This window comes from Cupressus sempervirens, chromosome 7 (genome assembly GCF_028749045.1).
Source record: "Cupressus sempervirens isolate cs-2001-9-10 chromosome 7, ASM2874904v1, whole genome shotgun sequence".
NCBI lineage: Eukaryota > Viridiplantae > Streptophyta > Pinopsida > Cupressales > Cupressaceae > Cupressus > Cupressus sempervirens.
Window position 1 is genome coordinate 436,405,694 of NC_143124.1, and position 26,891 is coordinate 436,432,584.

Genomic DNA, 26,891 nt, shown 5'->3' on the forward strand with positions numbered 1-26,891 from the left:
TATTTCCTCTTCTTCATTGATTTTCGTATTTTTGTCTCCCCTCCCCTCCTTTTTCTAGAAGCTAGCATTCACTTCCTCTAAATGAATAATAAGGTAAGGATAGGTGTGTGGTGACCTAAGAATTTTTTCAATTGACCCACCATAGAAATCACACTATTCTTCCTCCATTTTTTAGGCTTTTAGCATTATCATACACTGTCTTCTTAAGAATTTGAATCCATTTCTTTATAGTTCACATTCTTCTTAATTCTATTAGTGGAATCTCCTTTCGCATCTCCCAACTTAGACCTAAATCTCTTTCCTCTATCTTTACTACTAATTGGGTTTTTAGGGCACTTTTCCTTTTCAATAGGAATAGGAAAATGAAGACTTTCCTTTACATGATCCATCATAAAATGAAAAATTAACTACATCAACCCTTCATGAAGTATGGGTTTTTTTGGTCTCTCCTTATATTCTTTGATACTATGACTAGTTGAATAGAGTAGGTAGAATGGGAAAAAAGCCCTAATTTTATGATGAAAGTGATGAAGTAGGAAAAAGTGATATTTACGAGCCTAATCAAGCCTCCCATGATACACCACATATTGAATAACAACTCTAAGAATGAGTTTCAACATTTTTAATGGAAGAAGCTACCACAACTTCCTCATCCCCCCCCCACCCTTCTCTAATCAAAGCCCCATCCTTGGCCTTAAGAAATTTACTAATCGCTTCCTCTGTCATTTATTTGTTTTGGTAGAAATTCATACCTTCCCTATTGAGACCCATTATCATCACCATAAGATCGATATCCAATTTGAGACACCACCCATCAAGTGTCACCATGCCCATGTCCCAACCATTGATAAATACTTCAGTAATTATTGTTAGAAATATTTTGGAATAACTAAGAGGGGGGGGGGTGAATCAATTATTCAAGGTCCAAATGTCCTAATAAATTTTTTTTTATCAAGTATAGTGCACCCATTAAATTGTTCATTCATCCAAGCTTAAAATTTCTTACTTTAGCAAGTTACTATGAAATCAACATGCAAAAATTACACATGAAAGATCAACACATAATACAGTGATTTATGTGGAAACCCAATTTGGGAAACACCACCAATAACATGCTACTCAATTCTCACTCTTCTAAAGTGATGCCCTGTGAAAGGCATGCCCTGTTAAAGTCTACAACATACTGTTAAATTGGACCTAGTTAAAGGATTTAACCACCTTGTTAGAAGTGGGCCTGGCTAGAGGGCTTTAGGACATTCACTTGGAATGCCACCCTGTTAAAGGATTTACAAATGGCTGTTAAACCAACCTAAGTCCATAGGATTTTACTCTAGCTGATGTAATTGTTAGAGAACAACAACAATGGCTTTTGACTTAATACAACTCACAACTTAACTTGCAGATTTCAAATCTCTATTCAACTCTTCACAATTTGCCTAGCTTTCAGTCATTGTAGCTTTGATAGCTTGTTCTCCTTGCAAGCTTCTTCTCCTTGAGTCTTCATGCTCGATTTACCAGTGTAATCTCCTATATGGCCACATAATGAAGTTGAGTCTCTATGCTTTTTTCTTCCTTCTCAATACCTTTTCCTTGACATCCTTCAACAATTTCACATTTTGGCACCTGAGCAACTCTAACTTCTTGGCTTGTGACTCCTTAAATAGAAGTCTAGAAAAAATTTTCTCGCTCGATTCTTACAACTTCTAATTTTAATTTGAATGGATTAGTTATGATTCAATGGATCTAAACCATATCTTGTTCCTTCTAGAAACATTATGAAAAATCCTCTTGAATTCACTCAGAAATGGTTTACCAAAATTTTTGTGCCACTAGCTCATCATCCTTATCCTCCATTTGGTTCACAAAACTCAAGGTAACAAACTTGTCAGCTTAGATTTGGTGAATATTTGACTTTTTAAATAATGCAACAGCTTAGCACTATTGCTCGACACATGCTGTGTTACTCGGCACCAACTACATTTTACCGATGCTCGACACCTACTATGGATTCACTCAGCATCCACTAAGTTCTCTGATGCTTGGCACCTGAACTTTGCTCAACTCCTTCTTTATCACTCGGCACACACTAGATTTTGCATTTTCTTGACACTAACTAGAAATATGCTTGGCATGAACTAGCTTGCTCGACACTCACTAATGAACTTAGTCAAGCTTTGCAGACAACCTTATTACAACTTGTTCTTCTAAAGTCTCTAAGTGTGGCCAACCTCTGTATCTTTAAGTATATTATCAATACATCATTTTACCATTGTCTTAATTGATCCTTGCACTTCACTACAAAACCATAGCTCAACCTTTCCCTTAGGTGCTTTTGTTCCATCTTGTTGATTAAATCCTCTTCATCAATCAACTAAGTGATAGTACTTGGATCTTATAAGCAATTGTCATTCCAACAAATAGTAGGTTTGACATTAGTGAAAAACAATGATTGAAAACATTATTTATTAACAATCTCCCTCTTTGCAAACAATCTTCTTCATTCCTCAACAATGATCTTTTCAATCAAATTTCCAACAATCTCCCTTTTTGGCATTGATGGAAAACCAAACTGATCAACCAAGTTATCAAAATGCTAACTAGGTTAAAACAATAAATCAAATGTCAAAAAGAAGTTTTGTTACCATTTCTATTTTCATCAACTTTCTCATCTCTCTCTCTGATCTATTATCCTAATTTCTTTGCTTCTGCTTCTCCCTCTTAGCTACTATTTCCTTTCTCTTTCCTTTTTGAAAACAATCTTTTGCATGTATGTTCTTGTATGACTCCCTCTTTTCTAGAGCTTTCTACTTTGATCAGTTTTGCTCTTCTTAACTACTATTTCTCTTACATTTTTGTTTCTTTATTTCTCCCTATGTATGAATTGATCAATTTATGCTATTTCTTAGTTTCTACTATTTCTCCCTCTGTTCATTTGATTCTATAAATTTGATCAGTTGTCTGTTACTTGTCCCTCTTTGACAACAATTCAAAAGATACATTATCTTAGCATCTTAATATGCAAGTGTAGCATTTGCAAGTACTCCAATTTCTCCCTCTATCACCTTGTTTGTGATTGATTTGCAAATTCAATATTTTAATTACTTTAGGAAAAATTCTAAAGTAAATATCCTTTACATCAATTTGTAACATTTTAATAGTTAACTCATTTGATGTAGGGTAATCTTGTTATTGCTCAAACAACCTTGGATAGGGGTATCACCCCTAACTTACCTCTAAGATACTCAAATGCATCTTTAGGTAGTGCTTTTGTGAAGATGTCAGCAATTTGTTCCTTTGAATTGACATATTCCATCCTTAATTTCTTATCTTCCACCAATTCTCTTACATAGTGATACTTAATTGCAATATACTTTGTTTTGGCATGCATCACAGGATTCTTTGATATGTTGATGGCACTTGTGTTATCACAATAGAGTACCACAAGTTCAATTACCTCTTCCTTCATACCTTGCAATGGATGTTTGATCCATACAATATTAGTGCAGTTAATAGTAGCAGAAACATACTCAACTTATGCTATAGACTATGAGGTACAACTTTGCTTTTTGCTGGTCCAAGTGACTAACCTTTTTCCCAAGAAAAGTGCTCCTCCACTGGTGCTCTTTCTGTCATCAATATTACCTCCCTAGTCTGTATCAGTGTAGGCTTTCAACTCAAACTTTTCACTCCTCTTGTAGTACAATCCAAAATCATCAGTTCCTTTTAGGTACCTCAATATTATTTTTACTGCCATCAAATGATTTTCTCTTGGGTTTGTTGGAAATTTTGCCACTATTCCAATAGCTAATGCAATGTTTGGCCTACTATGCCCAACATATTGTAACTTTCCAATCATTGATCTGTAAATTGTTTGATTTACTTTAGCTGACTCATCATTCTTGGATAACTTATGTCCTGTTACAATTGGTGTACTAATTGGTTTTGAATCTTCTAATCTAAAAGTCTTGAGTATCTCCTTGATATATTTTGATTGGGTCACAAATATGCCATGCTTTAGTTGATGCACTTGCAATCCAACAAAGAATTTGATTTCTCCAAACATTGACATCTCAAACTCATGTTTGATTTGATTAGAAATTTTTTTGCATAGGACATCTTTTCCTCCAAATATTATATCATCAACAAAGATTTCAGATATCAAAATGTCTTTACTTTTTTTTGTTTTGATTAATAGGTTGTTGTTGTCATCTATTCTCTCAAATCCCATCTTGACAAGATATTTGTGCAGTCTCTCATACTATGCTCTAGGTGCTTGCTTCAAATCATAGAGTGCCTTATGCAGTTTACAAACCATATCCTTGTTGTTGTCATCAACAAATCCCTTTGCTTGTTCTATATACTTCATCTTCTAGTATACCATTCAGAAAAGCAAACTTTACATCGATTTGATAGACTTTGAAACCTTTATAAGTAGCATATGCAAGTAGTGTTCTCAATCCTTCCATTCTTGCAACAAGGGCAAATGTTTCCCTATAATCCAATCCTTCTTCTTGTGCATAGCCTTTGCAGACTAGTCTGGCCTTATTTCTTGTGATCTCACCATTCCCATCTAGCTTGTTTTTAAATACCCATTTGGTAGCAATCACATTCTTATTAGCTGGTCTTGGGACTAAGGTCCAATTTTTGTTCTTCTCTATTTGATCTGTTTCTTCTTCCATACCTTTATGCCAATTATCATCTTGCAGTGCATCTTTTATTGTTTTGGGCTCAATCTTGCTCAGTAGACATGATTCATTCCTTAGTTTGTTTCTTGTCATTGGTCTAGCTTTCTTGTCTCCAATGATTTTTTTTGTAGGGTAATGTCTTCTCACATATTTGGATAGTCTTGGTCCTGTCCTTCTTTCCATGTTTGATCCTTCAGCTTCATAGTCATTGTGCACATCTCTTTTAGATTTTTCATCATCTCTCTCATGTGTACTGATTTTAGAATCAGAATATGCATTTTCTTCATTTTGTGACTTGGCTTCTGAATGTAGCTCGACATTCATTGGATGTGACTCGGTTGATACTGAAATTAGTTGCTAATTCTCAACTTGATTGTCATCTTCTTCTTCAGTGGGCATTCCTTCATAGAAGTACACAAAAAATCTATAATCTTTTGGTTTCTTAGATCAACTTAGACTTCTGCATGTTCATCAAAATTTACATTTGCACTCTTCACATTCTTGTTAGTGTTAGTATTCAAACACTTATACGCTTTACTTCTAGCGGAGTATCCAAGGAATATGCCTTCATCACTCTTTGAATCAAACTTTCCATTTCTAAAATCTTTAAGAATATAACGTTTACAACCAAACACTTTGAATTTTTTTACATTGGGTGAGTGACCATACCATAATTTGAAAGGTGTTGCATTTGTACCTTTCTTGACTTGTACTCGATTCAGGGTGTAGATGGCTGTACTTACAGCTTCTCTCTAGTACTTCACCAATTATAATGAAGGAACAAAGAATGTTAAAGCATAGGAGAAATAAAACCCCTAAAAGATCTAGCTATTTTGATTTCTCCAATCGAAGGAATGAATAAGATAAAAGAAAATTATACATGGAGGGAGCAAAAAATAGGGGGGAGTGAATACATGCAATAAAAGGGAATGAACATAACAAATAGAACAAGAAAAAAAGGAAAATAACCCATCAAATGATCTCTTGAGGATAGCACAAAGTATATAATAAATAAATTAGACATTTTTAGGATCTGGATTTCTCATCCAATTTATAGCCATCATCATTAGTAATAGACCATATAGAAAAGACAAGGACAAAAAGACAAAAGAAAAAATATGGATTTGGTTTAGTAACCATAGCTACCACTAGTTAGTCAATATTACCTTTGAACAAACCAGATGAACCTTGCAAAGCCACCATCGGGGTAGGAGGGAGGATGAAGATTGTAGAGGACTTAGTAGTCAAAGGGGTTAAGATTGGAGTTGGGGTTGTCGTTCTCATTGTCGTCCCACCCAAGACTATTGTTGTTTGGCACTCGATCTAATAAACTGGGTGAAAGCCTATGCCTACTCTATTGATAGATGATGTGCAGCATATGTCTCTTGTCACAGAATGGTTGGACTATGTCATTTGATATCATTTTTAGAAATTCTTTCTATGGTTAGTGCCTTTTTTAAAACCTTAATTGTACTTTGGCTTTCAAGTATGTGGATAATGTAAGGTGTAAAACCATTCTAAATAGCTTCCAAGGCGTACACTATCCTTTAAACCCAAAGATCCAAGCCATTGGCAGCCATAGCAAGTGGGAAAAAAAATCCCTTTTAGTTATTTCTTTAGAAAAACAAAAATCAATCTATAGAAAAATTGGAACACTCAGTGTAAGATTGTATCAAGGAAATGAACCACTAATCTCCTAGCTTAGAAAAAATAGGGGAAAATAAAAGCACAAATATTTTGACCTTGGACTCAGCCTCAACACTGTCATTATGCATTTTTCATGCTTTCTTTCGATATCAGTGAAAATAGAACCAGACCTTGGATCCTATTGCAGAGTGACAAAACCTTTAGTGGCTGATTAGATATTTTGGATATAGACCCCTCCTTTATAGATTCCAAGATCAAGATGAAGAAATTTTTAAATACATCATGTCAGATCGATGCAAATTTTATAGACTTTGCTGCCTCATCGTGAAAAACATGCATAACGGTAGAAGAAAGTAACTAGGGCATCAAAAGTAAAAGCTCTGATACTCGTGCATATAGCCAGATCAAGGTCTAGGATAATCCATCATGCCATTGAGGATAAATGCAGCAATGAAGCAACCTCAATTCTTGCCCTTAATTGCTAATACATTACTATTTGATCCAGACCATGTTCGGGATGACCAAAGTTAAGGGTGGTGATTGTAATTGTGAGCTACAAATTAAAATAATATAAATTATATTAATGTAAAAATAATTAGATAAACATTAAAGCAATGAATAATTTATTATAATCAGAAATACTTTTTCTATTGTACTTATTTAAGACAAGTAAAAAATAATAATAACAGTCTAAATTTAAGTTGCGTTAAAGACTAAAATGCCATTTATCTTAAAATAATGTCTTCGAAAGGCCTAGTGTGTAACAGTGACTGTCGATGGCTTTTCGTGGCACGCACTCTTCGCAATGAGAAATACACCTCAATTGACTGGGAGGTCAATACTTATCCTTGATAAGTGCGTTATTACGCAAGGGCAGACGTCAATAGAATGTTCATCTGGCGTAGGTGCCTAGGCCAGCACAACGACCAGTGGAAAACATCCAGCGAATGTGCAAATCCTCAACGTTGCCGACATTTTTCTTCTATATAAATGTATACTCCAACGCCGAAAGAAAAACATCCAGCAAACTTTTTGCTTCTGAACATTGCGTTCTGCGTGATTTGACATGGAACAAGTGAAGGTGCTTGGAAAATGGCTCAGTCCATACAGCAATCGTGTCTTAATTGCCTTAGAAGAGAAAGGCGTCAAATATGATTACCAGGATCTACCCTCCAATAAGAGCGAACTCCTCCTGAAAATGAACCCCGTGTACAAGAAAATCCCCGTTCTGATCCACAATGGAAGCCCATATGCGAGTCTCTCATTATTCTTCAATACATCGACGAGACTTGGGACTCCAAGCAGGTTTCGCCATATAACCGTGCCCTTGCCCTTTTCTGGGCTGATTTCGCTGATAAGAAGGTAACTATTTCCCCGTTACAATTGGTACAAGTATTTTACAATATCTTCACATTTTCTACCGGGTGAAGATTGAAGAGTTATAATACGTGCTTTGTATTATTTTGCGTTCTATTGTTTTGCAGCTTTTTGACTCGGGGACTCGTATAGTGAAATCGAAAGATGGAGCTCTGGAGGATGCCAAACGTGACATGCTGGAGAACCTCCGATTTTTAGAAGGTGCATTGAAAGAATTGTCAGCAGGAGGATCACTTCCCTACTTTGGAGGAAAGGATTTCGGCTTCCTGGATATTACCTTAGCCCCTTTCGTGTCGTGGTTCCACATTTTTGAAACTATTGGAAATTTCAAGAAACCCTTCGAAACTGAATATCCCCTGCTGGAGGTGTGGGGTAAGAGATGTATGCAGAGGGAGAGCGTCTGCAAAATCCTTCCTTCCTCTGAGAGGATGCTCGAGAGGAACTTCCAGGTCAGGAAGAGATTTGTTGTAGACTAAAGTTATCATGTGCAACAGACACTATCTGTCAAGCTGTTTAGCTAGATAATTATTTGTTCAAGACAAACGCCCATAAATTTGTCCATGGCATTCGTGAATCTACTGGTAAAGTCTTAGACTGCAAGATCTCATCGCAACATCAATAAATGTTCATAGTGTTTCGTTTAAGATATATTTGTACTTGATTGGCAATCAAAATTTCTTTTCGGGATTGAAAAGGTTATTTAAGTAGATCCATTGAAATTCTTGAATGCATATGTTTGATTCTAAGTGGCTTCAGCAATGATAATAAATTCGGCATTCATCGTTTTGGACATTTAGTTTTCTTTATTCGTCACTATTAAATGTTTTTTTGTAAATTCTACAATTAAATGATTCAAACCATGTATTTGCAAGCAAGTGGTACTAGGGTTTCAATGGAAAGCGATGGAAGCCAAGGGGAAGATAGTGAAGATGATTATGATGGGGAGTGCTTGCATCTCTCTTTTGGGGCCTTGGGATTTCTCGGTAGATTGGTTTTGGGCAGATTTGCATTGGGAGGTTGGATTGTGGTTGGATTAGGAAGATCTGGGCTATGCAGATCTATGATGGAGTTTTGGAGTTGGGTTGTGTCAAGCAAAGTCGTGTTGGGGTTTGGAGCGACTATGGTGTTTTGCAAGTAGATTCTAATGAAGATGAAGACCCAGATGGATCTTGCTAGTGTATTCACTGTTTGGTGGGTGGTATATAGAGAAATAGATTGGGAGTTGTTTTCCATGTTGTCTCTGCTTGCTCTAGATGCATTGTTGATCTCTTTTGTAAGAGATTGGGGGTTGTTCTCCCAACTTCCTTTGCTTTCCTAAGATGCATTGGTGATATTTGGTGTAGCAGATTAGGTTTTTTTTGCGTTGCTATTTTTCCTTTCCCAGGATCTGTTGGTGGTCTCTGGTGCTGTAGATTGGTGCTTGTTGGCCTTGTTGTCTCTTCTTTCTCTAGAGCTTTCTGTGTGGGGGTTATCCCTACCCAAAACTCTACTATGTGGGGGTTGTGGTGGTTTATGAAGGCCTTTAGGGGCCTTCCTTGTTTGGATTTGCGTTTCAGGATGGATGGGCTCTCTACCTTCAATAGATGGGTCGAATCTCTCCTCCCCTGTAAAACCCTTAGTCTTTGGTGCAGATGTGCTCTAGTCTTCTCATTCACTTTCTTGCATCTTATTGAGGTGGGGCCAAAGCTTATGGAGGCAGTTGTCTGTTGGGGGAAGTGGTGGTGAATGGGTTTAGCTAGTACTCTCCTTCTGTTGTTGGCAAGTATCCCTTTCATTTTGCAAGAGATCGAGATGGTTAGATCGTGTTTGAACAATATACTTCACATAGTGAAGAAGGTATGACTTCGTAGATAAATTCTTTAATGCAGAGATGAGTGTTACTTCTTTCAAGGCTAGCCAGGGTCTTCCTCTTTACTTCTACATTTATAGCTCCTATGGAGGTAGATCAATCTCTTATTAAGCTGGTGATTGTATTTGGGCAATGGGAAGCAGAGAAAACTTTCATTGAGATGTTTTCTACTTGCACTACTTTTAGTAGCTCAGTAGCAGAAGAAGGGAGAGAAACTCTTACCTTTAGGGTTTGGTCTTCCTCCTCTCTGCTCCTCTTAGTTGTATTATGGTGATGTGGGAGTTTTTGGGGGGCTGGAAGACTTTTGATTGTAGTTTCCAAAGTTGGATGTTGAGCTTTTCCTAGATCCATGGTTGGAAGATATGTTTTGTGTTTGCCACTTGGCTTGAGGTATAGTCTTGTTTGGTCTTACATTTTTTTTGGGATTCTAATAGGTGCGAATGGCCCTAGATTATCTTTTTGTTGGTATGATGATGTTTAGTTTTTCTTCTCCCTATGATCAAGTGATTGTTGGTTGTTTTAAAGAGCACACCCTGGTCCTTTGTTGTTGTTTTTGGTTTAAGTCTAAAGCTATTGTGGGGGCTTGTCCCAAGATTTTGAATGACAACATTGACCATGGCTAGTGGGTGAGTCGCTTGTGGACCTTTGTCTTTGACAGAGGAAGATATGATCTTATGGCATCCTTCATTACTAGGCACTTGTAATATTTTGTTACTAGTGTCTAGAGGTCTGATTGTACTTTGGGTCAAGACCCACTAATTGCTTCTTTTCTTAATAAAAAACCATGTATTTGCATAGAAGAAACCATCCATTTGGAGATTCAAGTTGCCTCTTTATTACTCTATTCCACCCAAAGGGGAAAAAGAAAATTATTTTTCTCTAGACAACATTACACTTGTATATGATTTTGACAAAAAAGTGGCTTTGCTAGTTCAATGCAAATAAAATGTGTTAAACTAGTAAAAACATAATGTTTCTCAAATGCTAACATATTGTGTTGACATTGAATAGAAGGGGGAAAAATCCTAGGGTCAATGCCAAAAGTCAAAATATGTTTTCTAATTGGTCCAACTATTATGCTTTTCATCAATAATCTTAGCTATGATTCAACCTTGAGTTAAAAACTTATACTCATTTTTCTCAACATTCATTTTATACACTTTTTTTTCTCATTTTTGAATATAATGTTAATTTTTTCAAATTTATATTTGAGATTACTCTTGGTATTCAAAATATAAAATAAGCCCAATGAATGAAATGATTAATCTAGTTAGCAAATAAGTTTTGGTAAGGAATGTAATTTTTGGTTACAACCAAGTGTAGATATTTTAGATTAAGTACCCTAATTAGGAAGGCCCTAAAGATGAGATACTACTAAAAGCTCTCTCAAACTTGAGTTACTTTCTAAGAATAAGACTACAAATGTTAAAAGAACACCTAGTCTCTTGGAAAGGAAAAACCCTCTTCTTTAAAGATGCTTTAACAGGGAAAAGTGTCAAGAAATTATATAAGAAAACTCCCCTCTCTTCTATATCAATAGAAAAAACACTTCTTGAAACTCGTACAAAAATAAAAAAATACTTTGTTAAAAAACATAGTCTAGTCAATAAAAAAAAAAAGTGTTGAGTTAAAATCATTCTTCATATTGAAAAAGTTGTCATTGAAGAAGGAAATGATTCTCAAAAAGGAAGAAAGTGGGAAGGCTTAGTGAATAAAAGATATGAGATTAGATGAGGGGAGTGTACATCCCAAGATTAAGGAATAAGAAGGATAATAAAAAGAAAAAAGTGTAAGTGAAGGTAGTCTTAGAGACTGATGTAGAGTATGATCCTTAGGAGACCAAGGAAACTAAATAATATAAGGATGAATATTATGAGAAGGATAAAGAATCTAGGATGAGAATAATGAAGAAGAAAAATCCCCAAAGATAATTGTCAATATGAAAAGCATTAATAAAAATATCAATATAACATGTATATCTCATGTTTTTCTAGGTGAAGATTACATAAAAATAATTCACCTCTAAGGATAGAAAGGAGGAAGATAACACAGTGACCCAAATTTCAAACCTCCAACTTCTAGTGTCTTCTCTTGAGGTTGTGAATGGTAATATTACTTCAAAGGTGGAGTTTATTTTTGGTTCTTATACTTTTTGTAGGTTAGTTTGTAGAAGTATGGAGAAAATGATCTTTGAAGCTTCTAATTTTTTCATTTTAATTTGTAGAATTATGGAGAAGATGATCTTTGAAGCTACTATGATGAACAAAAATCTAAGGACAAGTTCCAAGTAAAGTAAGAAATAAGAAAATGTTGGTGATTAAGTTGAGGATGTGAAAGTTGAATACTAGAAGAAGCATTTGAATTCCCTCTTGAAGATTTGGGAGGCTATATCTAGTGTTAGATGAGCTCTTATTTTCTTTTAATCTATTTTATCTCATGTCTAGAAACTTATTGACAATTTATATATTTGTGGTTACATTATTAGTTTTCTAAACTAGAATAATATGGTTTATACTATGAAGGTCAAGAGGCTTCAGTAGTTAAGCTCAGATAGTACTAATAATAGTTTAGTGATTAGCTGGCCAAGCTTGTTATATGTTTTCTTTTATAATTTTTTTCTTCTAATGAATCTTAGTATCTTCTTGTATTAATAGCCCAAATCTTCTTTTCTAGATATTTTAGTAATATGATTTCTACTATTATCTTGGTTTCAAACCCTCTCCCTTACATCTCAACAAAATACAATATGCACTCTTTCTTTTTGATAATTTGTTAATATTTTAGATGTTGAAGTTTTCTATAGCTATTCACTTAAAGAATTCAAACAATGTATGTAAATACATTAAGGAAAGAACACAATGTTTATATTCAATTTAATCATGTATTAATGTAAGATATCATAGAGTGACATAACCACAATTTATTTTCTTTAAATACAATAAAATAGGTTTGTAAGGAATGTTGAATCACTTTACAATTAAAAAAAGAAACCAAAAGGGTCTTGTTGGTTCCTAAAGAACTTTTGTACTCTCCAAGCTACAAGTAAACTAGGAGCTTCGACATATTTTATAGAGAAGCCATCTTCAATTATTAAATTTTATAAGAGGACTAAACCAATGAATAATGATACTAAATTTCCTCTATATTTTGGGTTCTACGAAACCAAGGTAGGTACACCTAGATTTAGTAAAAATAGACTTCAACTTAATACATCCTTGAACACAAATAACAAATCATCTCATATAGGGCTTGAACAACATTGAGAGAGTATCAAATAATGACAAATAGTCTATTTAATATGCAATTGATATGGATCATGAAATAAAACTAGTAAAATAACTTAGACATAAGGTAATGTTATTCATAAATTAATCAATTTCATAGAAATAAAAGAAAAGATTTTAACAAAACTAACTACATAACTAACCATAGATAAGACTAGTGCCTTAAATTCCATTGGACATTTGAGATCAAGAGAAAAATAACCATGTATTAGAGACTTTGACTGATAACATAAGATGTAAGAAATATTTCTTTACAACATTTCCCAAAATTAACTATAACCCAAAATACTTATTGAAATCCCTACACACGTTCAGCTAAGTTATAACATTATCTATGCATAATTTATCTTTGATAGAAGCATAAGAAATAGATTACATATTTTATAATAAAATACTAAATGAAATGACCCATTGACTTATTCATTTAAAACTATATAGGAATGCACATTGGAGAGACTTGAACTTGAATCATATTTTTTATCAAAAATCATAGAAGTAACTTAATATGGTGATTACTGTAATTAAATATTACTAATTACACTTTACCTAGATTTACTTTGGATAATGCATTTTCATATTATTTTTCATGTAGACACATGAAAGTTTGTACTTTATTTGAGCACATATTGTCTCAAACCTCATTTTATGTGATACACCTTTGTGTTCTTATCCTCCCATTGTTGTACATACTTTCATGCACAATGGAGTATAATCTACACTTTGTGGAGATGTGCTTAGTTTTTATGCTTCTCACTTCCATGATTCTTGATTATCATGCACTGCCTAGGGCATATCAACATTGTATCTCATTATCTCATTATCTATTATTGATCATCAATGAATTAATCATTCGATGATCATATAATTTGTCTCTCTTGTCCTATCAAATGAGCTTCTAGATCTTTCATCTTCATTCTTCTCCTTAGGAAATCTTTTACATGGTATTATAGCCCAGGAGCATTCATTGGTTAGCCATTGGAGAACATCATTTGCCTCATATTTTAGAGGTCCATGATTTAGATTCAAGTTATGAATGGTTATTAGAAGCATCTTGAGCAAGATATAGCCCCAGCCATTGCTTCTAGGTGGCTTCTATCATGAATTTTGACAATAAATTTTCCTATATTAGGTAAAATTCAAAATTGAGACAATTTTTTTTTTACAAACCAGGCTTGGCATCTTGATCTGAAATTTGGGCAATAATTTCAAAATTTTGTGATTCATTTTTCCGATTTGGATTTCAGTTTATTTTTATCAGCATATATTTTTGATGCAAAATATGGAGTTCCAAATATCCTAAAATGGGGGAATAATCAAGTAATTATTAATAGGATTAATTCTCATAGATAGGCCTAGATTTCCATTCTAGAAGTTTTAATTATTGACATATCTCCTTATCAAGGGATATCATTAATTATTCAACCATTCTAAGGAGGGGAAGCAAAAACACTTCATCCTAATAACAAGAAAAAATGGTGTGTCAATTATCCTAATATGAGGGAATAATCTAGTAATTATTAAAGGAAGAGATTCTTATCCATAGATGTTGATTCCCATTATATAATTATTAATTATTAACATATCTCCTTAACAAGGGATACCATTAAAATTAAACCATTCTAGGGAGGGGAAGCAAAAGTACTTTAGGAATTAGATTAGGGGCGAGGGGAAATATGAACATGGGTGACATTTATACTCACTTTAACCTGATAGTACATACTTATTTTTTGCCTTCCCTATAAATATGGGTGATTCTAAAATTTGCCAAGAAATATAGAAGTGCTAGTGCTCTATCTAATCTAGTTTTCAGGTACCAATTCAAAGTGTATCCTTTCCTAATAAAATTGACTGTAATATGGAAGTCCCCCTGAATCATAACACTAATGATATTAAGTTGTTTATAGGTGATCAAACCTTCCACCAAAGCCTCAATTTCTAGAATATTATTGGTGAAAATAAAAATTGGTTTAGCAAACTTACCACACACCTTCCCTTTCTAGTCATGCATAATGAATCCAATACCCGCTTACCCTACTTATTTTGGATTAAGGTAAAAAAAATAATTTAAAAGGGAAACCAAAACCTTGAACAAAATATCACATAAAGATAATAATAAACAAATAAAGTTTTGAAACATTGTTAGAACACATACAAAACTAGCAAACTATACAACAAATGGAAGGCAACCAAAAGACTTAAAACAACAAGCCAAAGAGAAAGAAATAAAGACCCACCAAGATCCTAAGCAATGTCCTCAAGAGGTTTGATTACTTGAATCTCAACCACCTTAGCCTCCTCCATGACCTAGTGTACAACTTATTCATAACTTTTGAGGAGGCATACACATTCTTATTAAGGCTCACACTTGTTCTTTTGATAGCTCGATCCTTGATAGCCAACTCTTTCTCCTTTCTACCTAGATCCACATTTAGCTTGATGTCATCTGAATCAATCATACTTGTGATGCCCATAAGATGCTAGAGAGAAGAATTAATATAGTCATCATTGTACTTCAAGATTTTCCTAAGCTTGTCCCCATACATATTAAGAAGATTTGAGATTTTAATGTAACTGTCTTGTAGAATCTTTCTATCTTTAGTCTCTTCCTCAAAATTCATCTAAATATAAAAAACCTTGCTTTTGAGAGAATAAATTTTATTATAAACCCAGTTGTCCATAGAAAGGGAGACATCAACTTTATCCTTGGCCTTATGAAGAAACATCGTGGAGGAAAAGATGACACCAGGATATGGTTTCTTCTTCTAACAGAATGGCATAAATATAAAGATCAAAATGATCCCCATAAAAAATTTCCATAGGTTAGTCCATTAAATTAATAAAAGGGGATCTATTGTTACCCTTTACAACTAGCTTCTTCTTTCTGCCATCCTTAAAATTAGCGTGGATCTTCTTGTTTATAGGGAATAGGGAGAGAATCAGACTAATATCATTTAATTAAGGTTTAATTTTCTCCTATAAATCAACATTAGTCTCCATACCCTTAGTGTTGTCCTTCCAAATGTTTACCTAATCCACAGTATCCATCAAACTCTCTAACATATCTTTTGATTCCTTTTGCATCTCCATCTCATTTTTATCGTCACCAAACTCAAAATTTTGTTTCTTGATCTTGGAACCCTAAGGTTATTTTATTTTCACTTTGGTAGAAATATTACTCTCTCCTTTCTTCATATTTTTATTGCTAGTTTTGGGGTACAAGCTTTACACTATTATGAGAAATATAGAATAAGACCTTTATGCAAAATAGTCTTAGAAGCCTTGCTCCTATGCTTTATAATGCTATTATTGAGGGCCTATTTGGTTGCTAGAAATAGATATGAATGGACATAACTAACTCTATAAGATCTATAATCCATAGTTTGGATGTGCCAAATTAGAATCAGAATTCAAATTAATTTGGATTTGTTATCTCTGTTCATCCTCAAAATTTGAAATTTAATCTTCCAACTAAATAGGTGGAATTGGACAAATTCTCATTGTAATTCCATTTCCACAAAACATGAGCATTGGAGAAATTAATTTAATGAAAGTTTATTCAATTGCATCTTTAAATTTTTTGGGGAAAATCAAGATTGTCATCTTTGTTCTCAGCTCTTCTGCTCTGATAATTTATGCTCCTATTGTTGCCAAACAAAGCTAATCCTACACGTATAGTTTGTTTCATTTTAGGATTGTTAGACATGTAATTCATGATAATTCTGAGCAGTTGCACGATCCTATCTTTACTAGAGTGAGACTCATTTTGCACCATGTTCTTATCAAATAGTTCAATAGTCCACTCTTCTCTCATGATAGAGTGCACCCACCTGGGTAAACCCAACACTTAACTATCCACTGGTTTTCTAGTAAGGATCTCTAGCAACATTATGCCAAATTTGTCGACATAATATTTTTGGTTGACTCTTTTTAAGTCTAGTTATATTCTAGTGCCTTGTAACCACTACATTGGCTGTAGGGGATTCTTGCTAGTTCATCCACGAGAAAGGATAGACCATTTTCTGTGTTACACCCTTAATATGATTGTATATAGGGTTATGAATAGTCAACTTGTGGCTATCTTAATCCTTAATTAAGTCATATTATCATTATTATATTATAATTTAGGTAGGTAGGTTGGCCTAGGTGTTATGAAGGGTTGTGTCTATTCAAACTAAGCATAATTAGGTATATATAGGAGGTTGTGAGTCTTATTTCATCATCATATGGTGAAGTGTGTTCTAATTGGAGATATTTGGAGGTTACCCCCTCAAAGTGGCCATTTACTCTAAGCTATTATCAAGTATTCATATAATATTTCATATTATTTCTTCTATTGTGCAAGTTATTTCATTACAAGTGGTATTAGAGCATGATCTTGGCACCATAGAGGCAAGCTTTTTTCTCAACATTGGAGCAGTTTTGGTAAGAGCATAACTCTCAGATTTTAGCAAAATTTTAAAATATTTTTAGAGGGCTTTTGAAGAGAATATTAAAGAAGATATAGTCCAAAATTTATAGGAACTAGAGAAAATTTTAGGAAATTATTGTAGAATTACTATTTCTACACAATTTTTTGAGATCTTCATATCTCTCACATCCTGCTGAATTGGAGTATAACTTGTATTGGGTTTTTCAATACATAATAGAGGATCCTAAATTCAAAGCTTGGAGAAATTGAAAAACAAAAATAAACAAGATATCATAAAATTAGGAAAGTTCTCTCTCAAGGCAGCAATTTTGCTAATTTTTTTGGGGATTTTTTTTCTGAGTAAGGATTTCTTGGTCCAAGTAAGTTATAGTAAAAAATAAATAAATAAAATAATTTGCATTTCATTTGTGTGATTTATTTCAAAAAAATTGGGTTCCATCATGATGGGGCCTCCAAAAAGAGGCAAAAAGAATTCTACCACACCGGGGAAATCCTTTGATCAAGATTTGGAAGCAACGAAGGATAGTAATCCCAATGAGGAACTTAGTAAGTTCAATGAAGAGGTTAAGAAGGATATGTGTGACCTGGAAGGAGATATATCAGATATACAAAGCATGTTAAGCACCTATATGAATGAAACAAGGAAGGAGCTCTCAAGCAATGAAGGTGAAACCGTCAAGTCAAGGATGACTAATAATGACACAAATTTTATTAATCCTACAGGATCTAGGGATTTCTTTCCAAAGGTGGATATGTGCAAATTTGATATCAAGGATCCTCTAACATGGATAAATCAAATGGAGAATTTTTTTGAAATACATCAAATTCCATATGGACAAAAGGTTACAATGGCTTCCTTTTATCTAGAACTAGGGGCATATGCACCGAGTTGTGGTGCCAAAAAGGTGACAACGAATTTTTTTTTCCTATTTTAAATAGTGCATACGCGCTATAGCGCGCACGCACTATGGTTTAGGCAACCCAAGCCATAGCGCATGCGCGCTATAGTGCCTACGCGCTTTCTAAAAAATAAAAAGTATGTATGATGGGCTGCAAACCCGCAGCCCATCATTTTCATTACCATTTTCTTTTACTCCTATAGTGACCAGCGCGTACACGAGTTGAAGACTCAACATTTGCACCACCATTTGCCAAAATGCCTCCTCATCGATGAAATCCAAGACCACAAGCGCACCCACAACGATGCCGTAAGTGATATAAACCTAACTTTGCATTGTTTGATATATTTTTCATATTGTTTTGTAAGTTTTTTATATTCTTTTGTAGGGTTTTTACAAATTTCATTTAGATTTGTTTATTTATTTGAATCTCAATTGATTTTTTATCAGGAAATGTTCATAATCAACCAGAAAATCCACAAGAACATAAAAACCCTCAAGAACCCCAAAACCAAAACCCTCCTCAAGAAGAAGAACAAATTCCACAACCCGAACCAATTGCAAGACCTCCACCAGGCACACAAGAAAATCTAAGAAATGAAATAGAGACAGGCAAAACTGAATTAGAAGGAATCATTGCTCGGTTGAAAGAATCCGGACAAACCAATCCAATGAGGGCTCAATTGGCATCATCCCTCGAATCCATTAACACTCAGATGGCCTCAGTTAGTGGTCAGTTAGATATTTGGCGGGCTAAGAGGGATGAACAAAAAAGATTTTATGCAAATAAATTGTCATATGAAGATGTTAAAAAAAAGGAAATACCAAAAGGTAGTATATGTGCATTATTTAGAAAACCTGGTGAGCAAAATACTATTAGAGAGGGTACTAAATGATTCCCCATCCATTGGTGCATACATGATGCTATTAGAAATAATTTTTGGGATAGATGGTGGATGGTTTTTGATGCCCCTCCTTGCAACAATCACTAGGTCCCCACCTATTTTTTGAAGAAATTATATTGTGAGTTTTTCCTTGGGGAGATCCCCAATTATTTTGATATGTTAGACTCCCAGGGTAGAGGTGGGGGGTCATCATTTGAGAGGCCCAGAGCATGTCGTGACCCTAATGTAGTTAGGGCACTCGTGGTCCATCCACAGCGTGAGCATGTGATTATTCCTTCAGTTGTGAAGGAACATGTAGAGGCCAGAACTCTAGGGACCATTAATGCTTTGACACAGACCCTCATCCATTCCATGAGCCCATTAGTTGAGGGGGATCCTTCTATACATCGTGGTCACATGTGCACTTCATGTGGATCCCTATGCACATTTGGCACTCATGTCAGAGATGGTGCAGATGATGGGCTTTTCACCGATCAGTTCCTGAATGAGACATTTGGCATTGACACACAGGTAAATTACTAATTTGATCACATTTCATACGTATAGTGAATGATTAATTAATTAGGATTTATTGACATTGTTCAAAATTTAGGGTCAAAGTGTTCCTGGGCCTAGCAGTGATCCTCCAGGCCCATTTTTTGTCCCTTCGATGAGTCCTGAGGTATGCATCAATTTAATCATTTTAATTAATACATATATTTATTATGTAATCATTTTAAGGATTGACCAAAAAAAATATGCATGTGCATCAGTTCTCCACAAGACCCTCAACCTTTACCACAGACGCAGAGCAGAGACATCATACGAGCTTCACATAGGTACAGTTGTTTCATGTTAATTTAATTCATTTGGTTATATTTATTCCATGTTTCATATTAGATATAACGTGTATTGTATGATGTGCATCTCATGATGTCGGACACACCTCCTCATCTGCGATAGTCTGTTGATAGTGGAGTGGTCGCAACTGTGGCTAGCTCACAGCCACTGACAAAGGTATGAAAGAATTTTCTTCATTTTAGTTGTTGTTTATAATAGTTAATCTCAAAATTTCTAATGTTATTTATAAGCGATTATATTTATTGAATTGTTGTAGGGTCTTGTCACGCCTAATCGTCCACGAGCATTTGAGGTGGACTTACAGAGTGACTATTTGTTGGCGGTAAGAAAATAATTGATTTTGTGAGTACATATATTTTATTTCAACGTATAATAAATATTTATTCATATCTACTTTCTTTGTATTAGTTGGACCTGGAGAAGAGCTTCAACAAGAGGTCAAGTGAGCATGTCAGGAAGGCACCATCATCTCCACTGTCTCCCTCCACATGACAGCAGAGGACGTTGAGAGACTTTTTTCCTTCCCCTCGTGGGAAGGAAAAGATTTAGTTGAGATATTTGATACATATATATAGAGACTTGTTTCCTTCCCCATGTATATATATAGGCATCTGAGAGACATATTCGATACACATTTGATGTCCATATGACATTCTATATTTGATGTATGACATTATTGGTTAATATATGATATGTTTGTTCATATATGACATTATTGGTTATCATAATATATTATGTGTTTGTTAATGTATATGACATTATTGGTTATCATTTTATATTATATGTTTGTTCATGTATGACGTTAAATTAGATATGTTCGTGTATGACATTAAATTAGATATGTGCATGGATGAAATTAAATTCAATTGCTAGAGAGTTGCCATTATGTCTACCAACTAGTAGATATTCTTTTTTGCTTTATTAGTATTTCTCAAAAACTGCAAAGAAGTTGTTTCTGGTAGTATCTACTATAGTCCTACTCAAATATGTTTTCAAAAATACTTAGTATGGCAAAGAAATGTCTATGGAAAGCTTGTCAAATAGGATATTAAAGAACTAAATGTGGATAGTCATTAGTACCCATCAATAAGAACACAAACATCTTTCTCAAGCAAGCCATATGACATTAGCAAGTAATTTATAAATTTCCTTTGCCAATAACTAGAAGATGCTATGAATCTTAATACAAAGTTAATCATGAACTCATTATTCCATCCAAGAAGCATATATCACCCTAAGCCAATTAACTGAAACGATAAAAATTAATTCAATTTCAACAAAATTTTGAGTATAACAAGCATCTTAGGGATTCTTACAAGAATTAACATGATGTTCACAAGAGCATTACAAGTTCTTGTAATGCTATTTCACATATTGTAATCATATTCAGTTTTGAATGGCCATTTGTGTTACAAGCATAAATGTTCTTTAAGGTCTTTTAATTCTAGACATGAATTTTATTATGAAGCTTTTTTATGAAAACCCACTCAATGCATATATTGTTGTTCCACATTATGCTAATTTGACTTTCATTGGTTGATTTGGGTCTAGACATGACGTTATTCACTACCTTTTTAATATATTATTTTTTTGTAGTGAGGTTCTGGCCTGAATGAATGTATTAGTCATCGAAGTTGTGAACCTTGGTCGAGATCTTTACAAATATATTTTCAAATTGGACCTCAAATAGTTTTCTTAGTCACCCCCTGTACACAAATATTGAAATTGTAGTTAATTACAAAATTAATATTGAATTAACACAAGTTTAATTGAGAAGTATTATGTACCTCAATAGGCTAGATTATTATTGACCGAGAAGCTTTATCTTAGAGTAGTTGGTTTCCTAAATCTTTAGCGCAATGACAGTCTTATGGAATGTGGAATTAGGTCTGCTAGCTAAGGAACGTTCTTTACAAGGTAAAGGAAACTCAAGACTCACATGTTTCCAATCAATATAAATGTTTAAATCACTTCTCTAATTTTTTCTATTTATGATCTTCTTCAAACTTAACTTTCTAAATGCATTGATGGGGAAATAAATATTTTCTAGGAACTAAAGGCTAATCATGTTTAATACTTACAATTCTCTGTTTTTATCTAATAATTTAACAAAGATTGTACAAGTGTTTTCAAAGAGCAACACTTGTCACTAACATCATAAGAAGGAATATCCAAGGAGTCTTACCACTGATCTCCCACCACCAAATTCAAGAGAAAACAAAATTCCACTACTAAAGAGATAGTAACAATGATCATCCCTAGTCTCTCCCTTATCACAAAATGATTACCATCAAAATTTGCATTTCTGATTGTGTCATGTGCGTTGAAGTGATAGTAACATTTTCACTCTCTTACCTAATGTCTCCCATTTCTAAAACTCCTGGGGAAGGGCAAGGCCATCTTCTGAGTACTTCAAAATACAACGAGTTCCATTTTTTCACATATTGATAATCGTTGACTTAAAGTATAGTCGAAGTATTGATAGCCCATAGATATGCCCCGTCAAAGATTGCAGCCCTGTGGCATTTAGTGACCCTTAGGGACATTCTGGTTCAACATGCCTGAGAACGTTCAAGCACTAAAGGGGATAGGAAGAGGTTGGGGATAGGGTTTACCCGGCCACCTAGAGCTAATGGAGTAGACAGTTTGATCCCATGACGAAAGATGAGACAGATTTGGCAGTTGGCAACTTTGTACTGGCCAACACTACAAGTTTCAGCATCACCCGAGATGGCATTATAGAATGAAAACAGAATGTGATCTCCAAAAAGTGAGAGAGGTTATTGTAGGCCTCTGCAACACAGTCTTGTAGGAATTGGAATATCATCCATATCTTGCACGAGCTCCAAGATATGCCCCGTCAAAGATTGCAGCCCTGTGGCATTTAGTGACCCTTAGGGACATTCTGGTTCGGCATGCCTGAGAACATTCAAGCATTGAAGGGGACAAGACAAGGTTGGGGATAGGGTTTACCCGGCCACTCGGAGCTAATGGAGCAGACAGTTTGATCCCACGATGAAAGATGAGAGAGATTTGGCAGTTGGTAACTTTGTACTGGCCAACACTACAAGTTTCAGCATCACCCGAGATGGTGTTGTAAAATGAAAATAGAATGTGATCTCCAAAAAGTGAGAGAGGTTATTGTAGGTCTCCGCAACACGATCCTGTAGGAACTAGAATCGCATCCATACCTTGCACAAGCTCCGAGATATGCCCCGTCAAAGATCACAGCCCTATGGCATTTAGTGACCCTTGGGGACATTCCGGATTGGCATGCCTGAGAATGTTTGAGCACTAAAGGGGATAGGATGAGGTTGGGGATAGGGTTTACCCAACACTCGAAGCTAACGGAGCAGACAGTTCGATCCCATGACGAAAGGTGAGAGAGATTTGGCAGTTGGTAACTTTGTACTAGCCCACACTGCAAGTTTCAGCATCACCCGAGATGGCATTGTAAAACAAAAATGAAGTGTGATCTCCAAAAAGTGAGAGAGGTTATTGTAGGTCTCCGCAACACGGTCCTGTAGGAACTAGAATCGCATCCATACCTTGCACGAGCTCCGAGATATGCCCTGTCAAAGATCGCAGCCCTGTGGCATTTAGTGACCCTTAGGGACATTCTGGTTCAGCGTGCCTGAGAATGTTCGAGAACTGAAGGGGATAGGAAGAGGTTGGGGATAAGGTTTACTCGGCCACTCGGAGCTAATTTAGTAGACAGTTTGATCCCACGATGAAAGATGAGAGAGATTTGGCAGTTGGCAACTTTGTACTGGCCAACGCTACAAGTTTCAGCATCACCCGAGATGGCATTGTAGAATGAAAATGGAATGTGATCTCCAAAAAGAGAGAGAGGTTATTGTAGGTCTTTGCAACATAGTCCTATAAGAATTGGAATCTCATCCATATCTTGCACGAGCTCCGAGATATGCCCCGTCAAAGATCGCAGCCCTGTGGCATTTAGTGACCCTTGGGGACATTCTGGATTGGCGTTCCTGAGAACGTTCGAGCATTGAAGGGGATAGGATGAGGTTGGGGATAGGGTTTACCTGACCACACGGAGCTAACGGAGTAGATAGTTTGATCCCACGAGGAAAGGTGAGAGAGATTTGGCAGTTGGCAACTTTGTACTAGCCAACATTGCAAGTTTCAACATCACCCGAGATGGGATCGTAAAATGAAAATGGAGTGTGATCTCCAAAAAGTGAGAGAGGTTATTGTAGGTCTCTACAACACAATCCTATAGGAATTGGAATCTCATCCATATCTTGCACGAGCTTTGAGATATGCCCCGTCAAAGATCGCAGCCCTATGGCATTTAGTGACCCTTAGGGACATTCTGGTTCGGCGTGCCTGAGAACACTCAAGCATTGAAGGGGACAAGACAAGGTTGGGGATAGGTTTTACCTGGCCACCCGGAGCTAATGGAGTAGACAGTTTGATCCCATGACGAAAGATGAGAGAGATTTGGCAGTTGGCAACTTTGTACTGGCCAACACTACAAGTTTCAGCATCACCTGAGATGGTGTTGTAAAATGAAAACAGAATGTGACCTCCAAAAAGCGAGAGAGGTTATTGTAGGTCTCCGCAACATGGTCCTGTAGGAACTGGAATTGCATCCATACCTCACATGAGCTCTGAGATATGCCCCGTCAAAGATTGCAGCCCTATGGCATTTAGTGACCCTTGGGGACATTCCGGATTATCGTGCCTAAGAACGTTCGAGCACTAAATGGGATAGGACGAGGTTGGGGATAGGGTTTACCCGACCACTCGGAGCTAACAGATTAGATAGTTTGATCCCATGATGAAAGGTGAGAGAGATTTGGCAGTTGGCAACTTTGTACTGGCCCACACTACAAGTTTCAGCATCACCCGAGATGGCGTTGTAAAACAAAAATGGAGTGTGATCTCCAAAAAGTGAGAGAGGTTATTGTAGGTCTCTGCAACAAGGTTTTGTAGGAACTAGAATTGCATCCATACCTCACACGAGCTTCAAGATAAGCCCCGTCAAAAATTGCAGCCCTCTGGCATTTAGTGACCCTTAGGGACATTCTGGTTCAGCGTGCCTGAGAACGTTTGAGCACTGAAGGGGATAGGAAGAGGTTGGGGATAAGGTTTACCCGACCACTCGGAGCTAATGGAGGAGACAGTTTGATCCCACGACGAAAGATGAGAGAGATTTGGCAGTTGGCAACTTTGTACTGGCCAACACTACAAGTTTCAGCATCACCCGAGATGGCGTTGTAAAATGAAAATAGAATGTGATCTCCAAAAAGCGAGAGAGTTTATTGTAAGTCTCCACAACACGGTCCTATAGGAACTAGAATCCCATCCATACCTCACACGAGCTCCGAGATATGCCCCGTCAAAGATCGCAGCCCTATTGCATTTAGTGACCCTTGGGGATATTTCGGATTGGCATGCTTGAGAACGTTCGAGCACTGAAGGGGATAGGACGAGTTTGGGGATAGGGTTTACCTGGCCACCCAGAGCTAACGGAGCAGACAGTTTGATCCCACGACAAAAGGTGAGAGAGATTTGGCAGTTGGCAACTTTGAACTGGCCCACACTGCAAGTTTCAGCATCACCCGAGATGGCATTGTAAAACAAAAATGGAGTGTGATCTCCAAAAAGTGAGAGAGTTTATTTTAGGTCTTTGCAACATGGTCCTTTAGGAACTAGAATCGCATCCATACCTCGCACGAGCTTTGAGATATGCCCCGTCAAAGATCGCAGCCCTATGGCATTTAGTGACCCTTGGGGACATTCTGGATTGGCGTGCCTGAGAACGTTTGAGCACTAAAGGGGATAGGATGAGGTTGGGGATAGGGTTTACCCAACCACACGGAGCTAACAGAGTAGACAGTTCGATCCCACAAGGAAAGGTGAGAGAGATTTGGCAGTTGGCAACTTTGTACTAGCCGACATTGCAAGTTTCAGCATCACCTGAGATGGCGTTGTAAAATGGAAACAGAGTGTGATCTCCAAAAAGTGAGAGAGGTTATTGTAGGTCTCCAAAAAGAGTGTTTAAAAATGCAAAAACAGCGGGGGGTCCTTTGTATGGTTTGGGATTTTGACCATTAAAACGAGAAATTGTCCTAGTAGTAAGTGCTGGTAATAGTTTTGAAATTTGATTGTTGAGTGTTAAGAAACCTCAAGTTTGGGATTTTTCTTGTTTTTTTGAGTCTATAATAACCATTTCCATCTAAAAAGTCAAGTGTTGAAACCATTTAAGAAGTATTTGCATAGTTTTCCCTAAAATTTGAGTGCATAAAAAGGGGTATGTGATTGCTCCCAAGGTGGATTTAGTGTTTTCTCCAAACAAGAGTTTCATTTTATGTTTGAAGTCATCTAATATAGCCAAAGTGAAGGTGGTTGAACCATTTTGGGGTTCTAGAGACGTTGCAAAGTATGAGTTCTAGAAAGCCCTAGGGTAAAGGGGCTAGAAAGGAGGGTTTTGTAAAAACCATTGTAAAGTTGATCATGAGACCAAAAAAATAAAAGAATCCTTGCATTTGAGTCATTTATTAAGACTTTTGGGGGTCATGGGAGTTCCAAAAGTCAAGGGATTGTGAGTTGCTTTGTAAATGGCCTCAAACTAGGCCTAGTTGGCAGACTGAAATAGCCAGTTTTGAGTGATATTTTACAAAACAAGTGTAGTTGGTTTTGGAGTATATTTTAGAGTGAGGAAAAGGGTATTTTAATCAACCAATAGTTTAGGACTGGCAAGGGCTAGTTGGAACAAGCCTAGAAGAGGCAAAATTGAGAAAGTGTAAGAGATGAGTTGCAAGAAACAACTACTATAGATGATGCAAATATTGATGAGTTGTAAAGCAAGGGGGAGGAAATCACTATTGAATCCTTCCTAAAAATCAATGGCTTATTAGATGAACCAATTAACACTTTTTTGAGGAGTTATGGACAAAATATGAAGGGACTAGGTACAATTGCACCTAAAAATACCCAACCAAAAAAC

General features: G+C 35.9%; 1 pseudogene across 1 annotated transcript; it reads left to right on the forward strand.

Moving 5' to 3' along the window:
- Positions 1-7,359: 7,359 nt before the first annotated feature.
- Positions 7,360-8,353, forward strand: LOC149547442 (putative glutathione S-transferase parC; annotated as a pseudogene). Its single transcript, XR_016354402.1, has 2 exons — positions 7,360-7,694; positions 7,817-8,353. The product of XR_016354402.1 is annotated as a putative glutathione S-transferase parC (transcript).
- Positions 8,354-26,891: the final 18,538 nt, after the last annotated feature.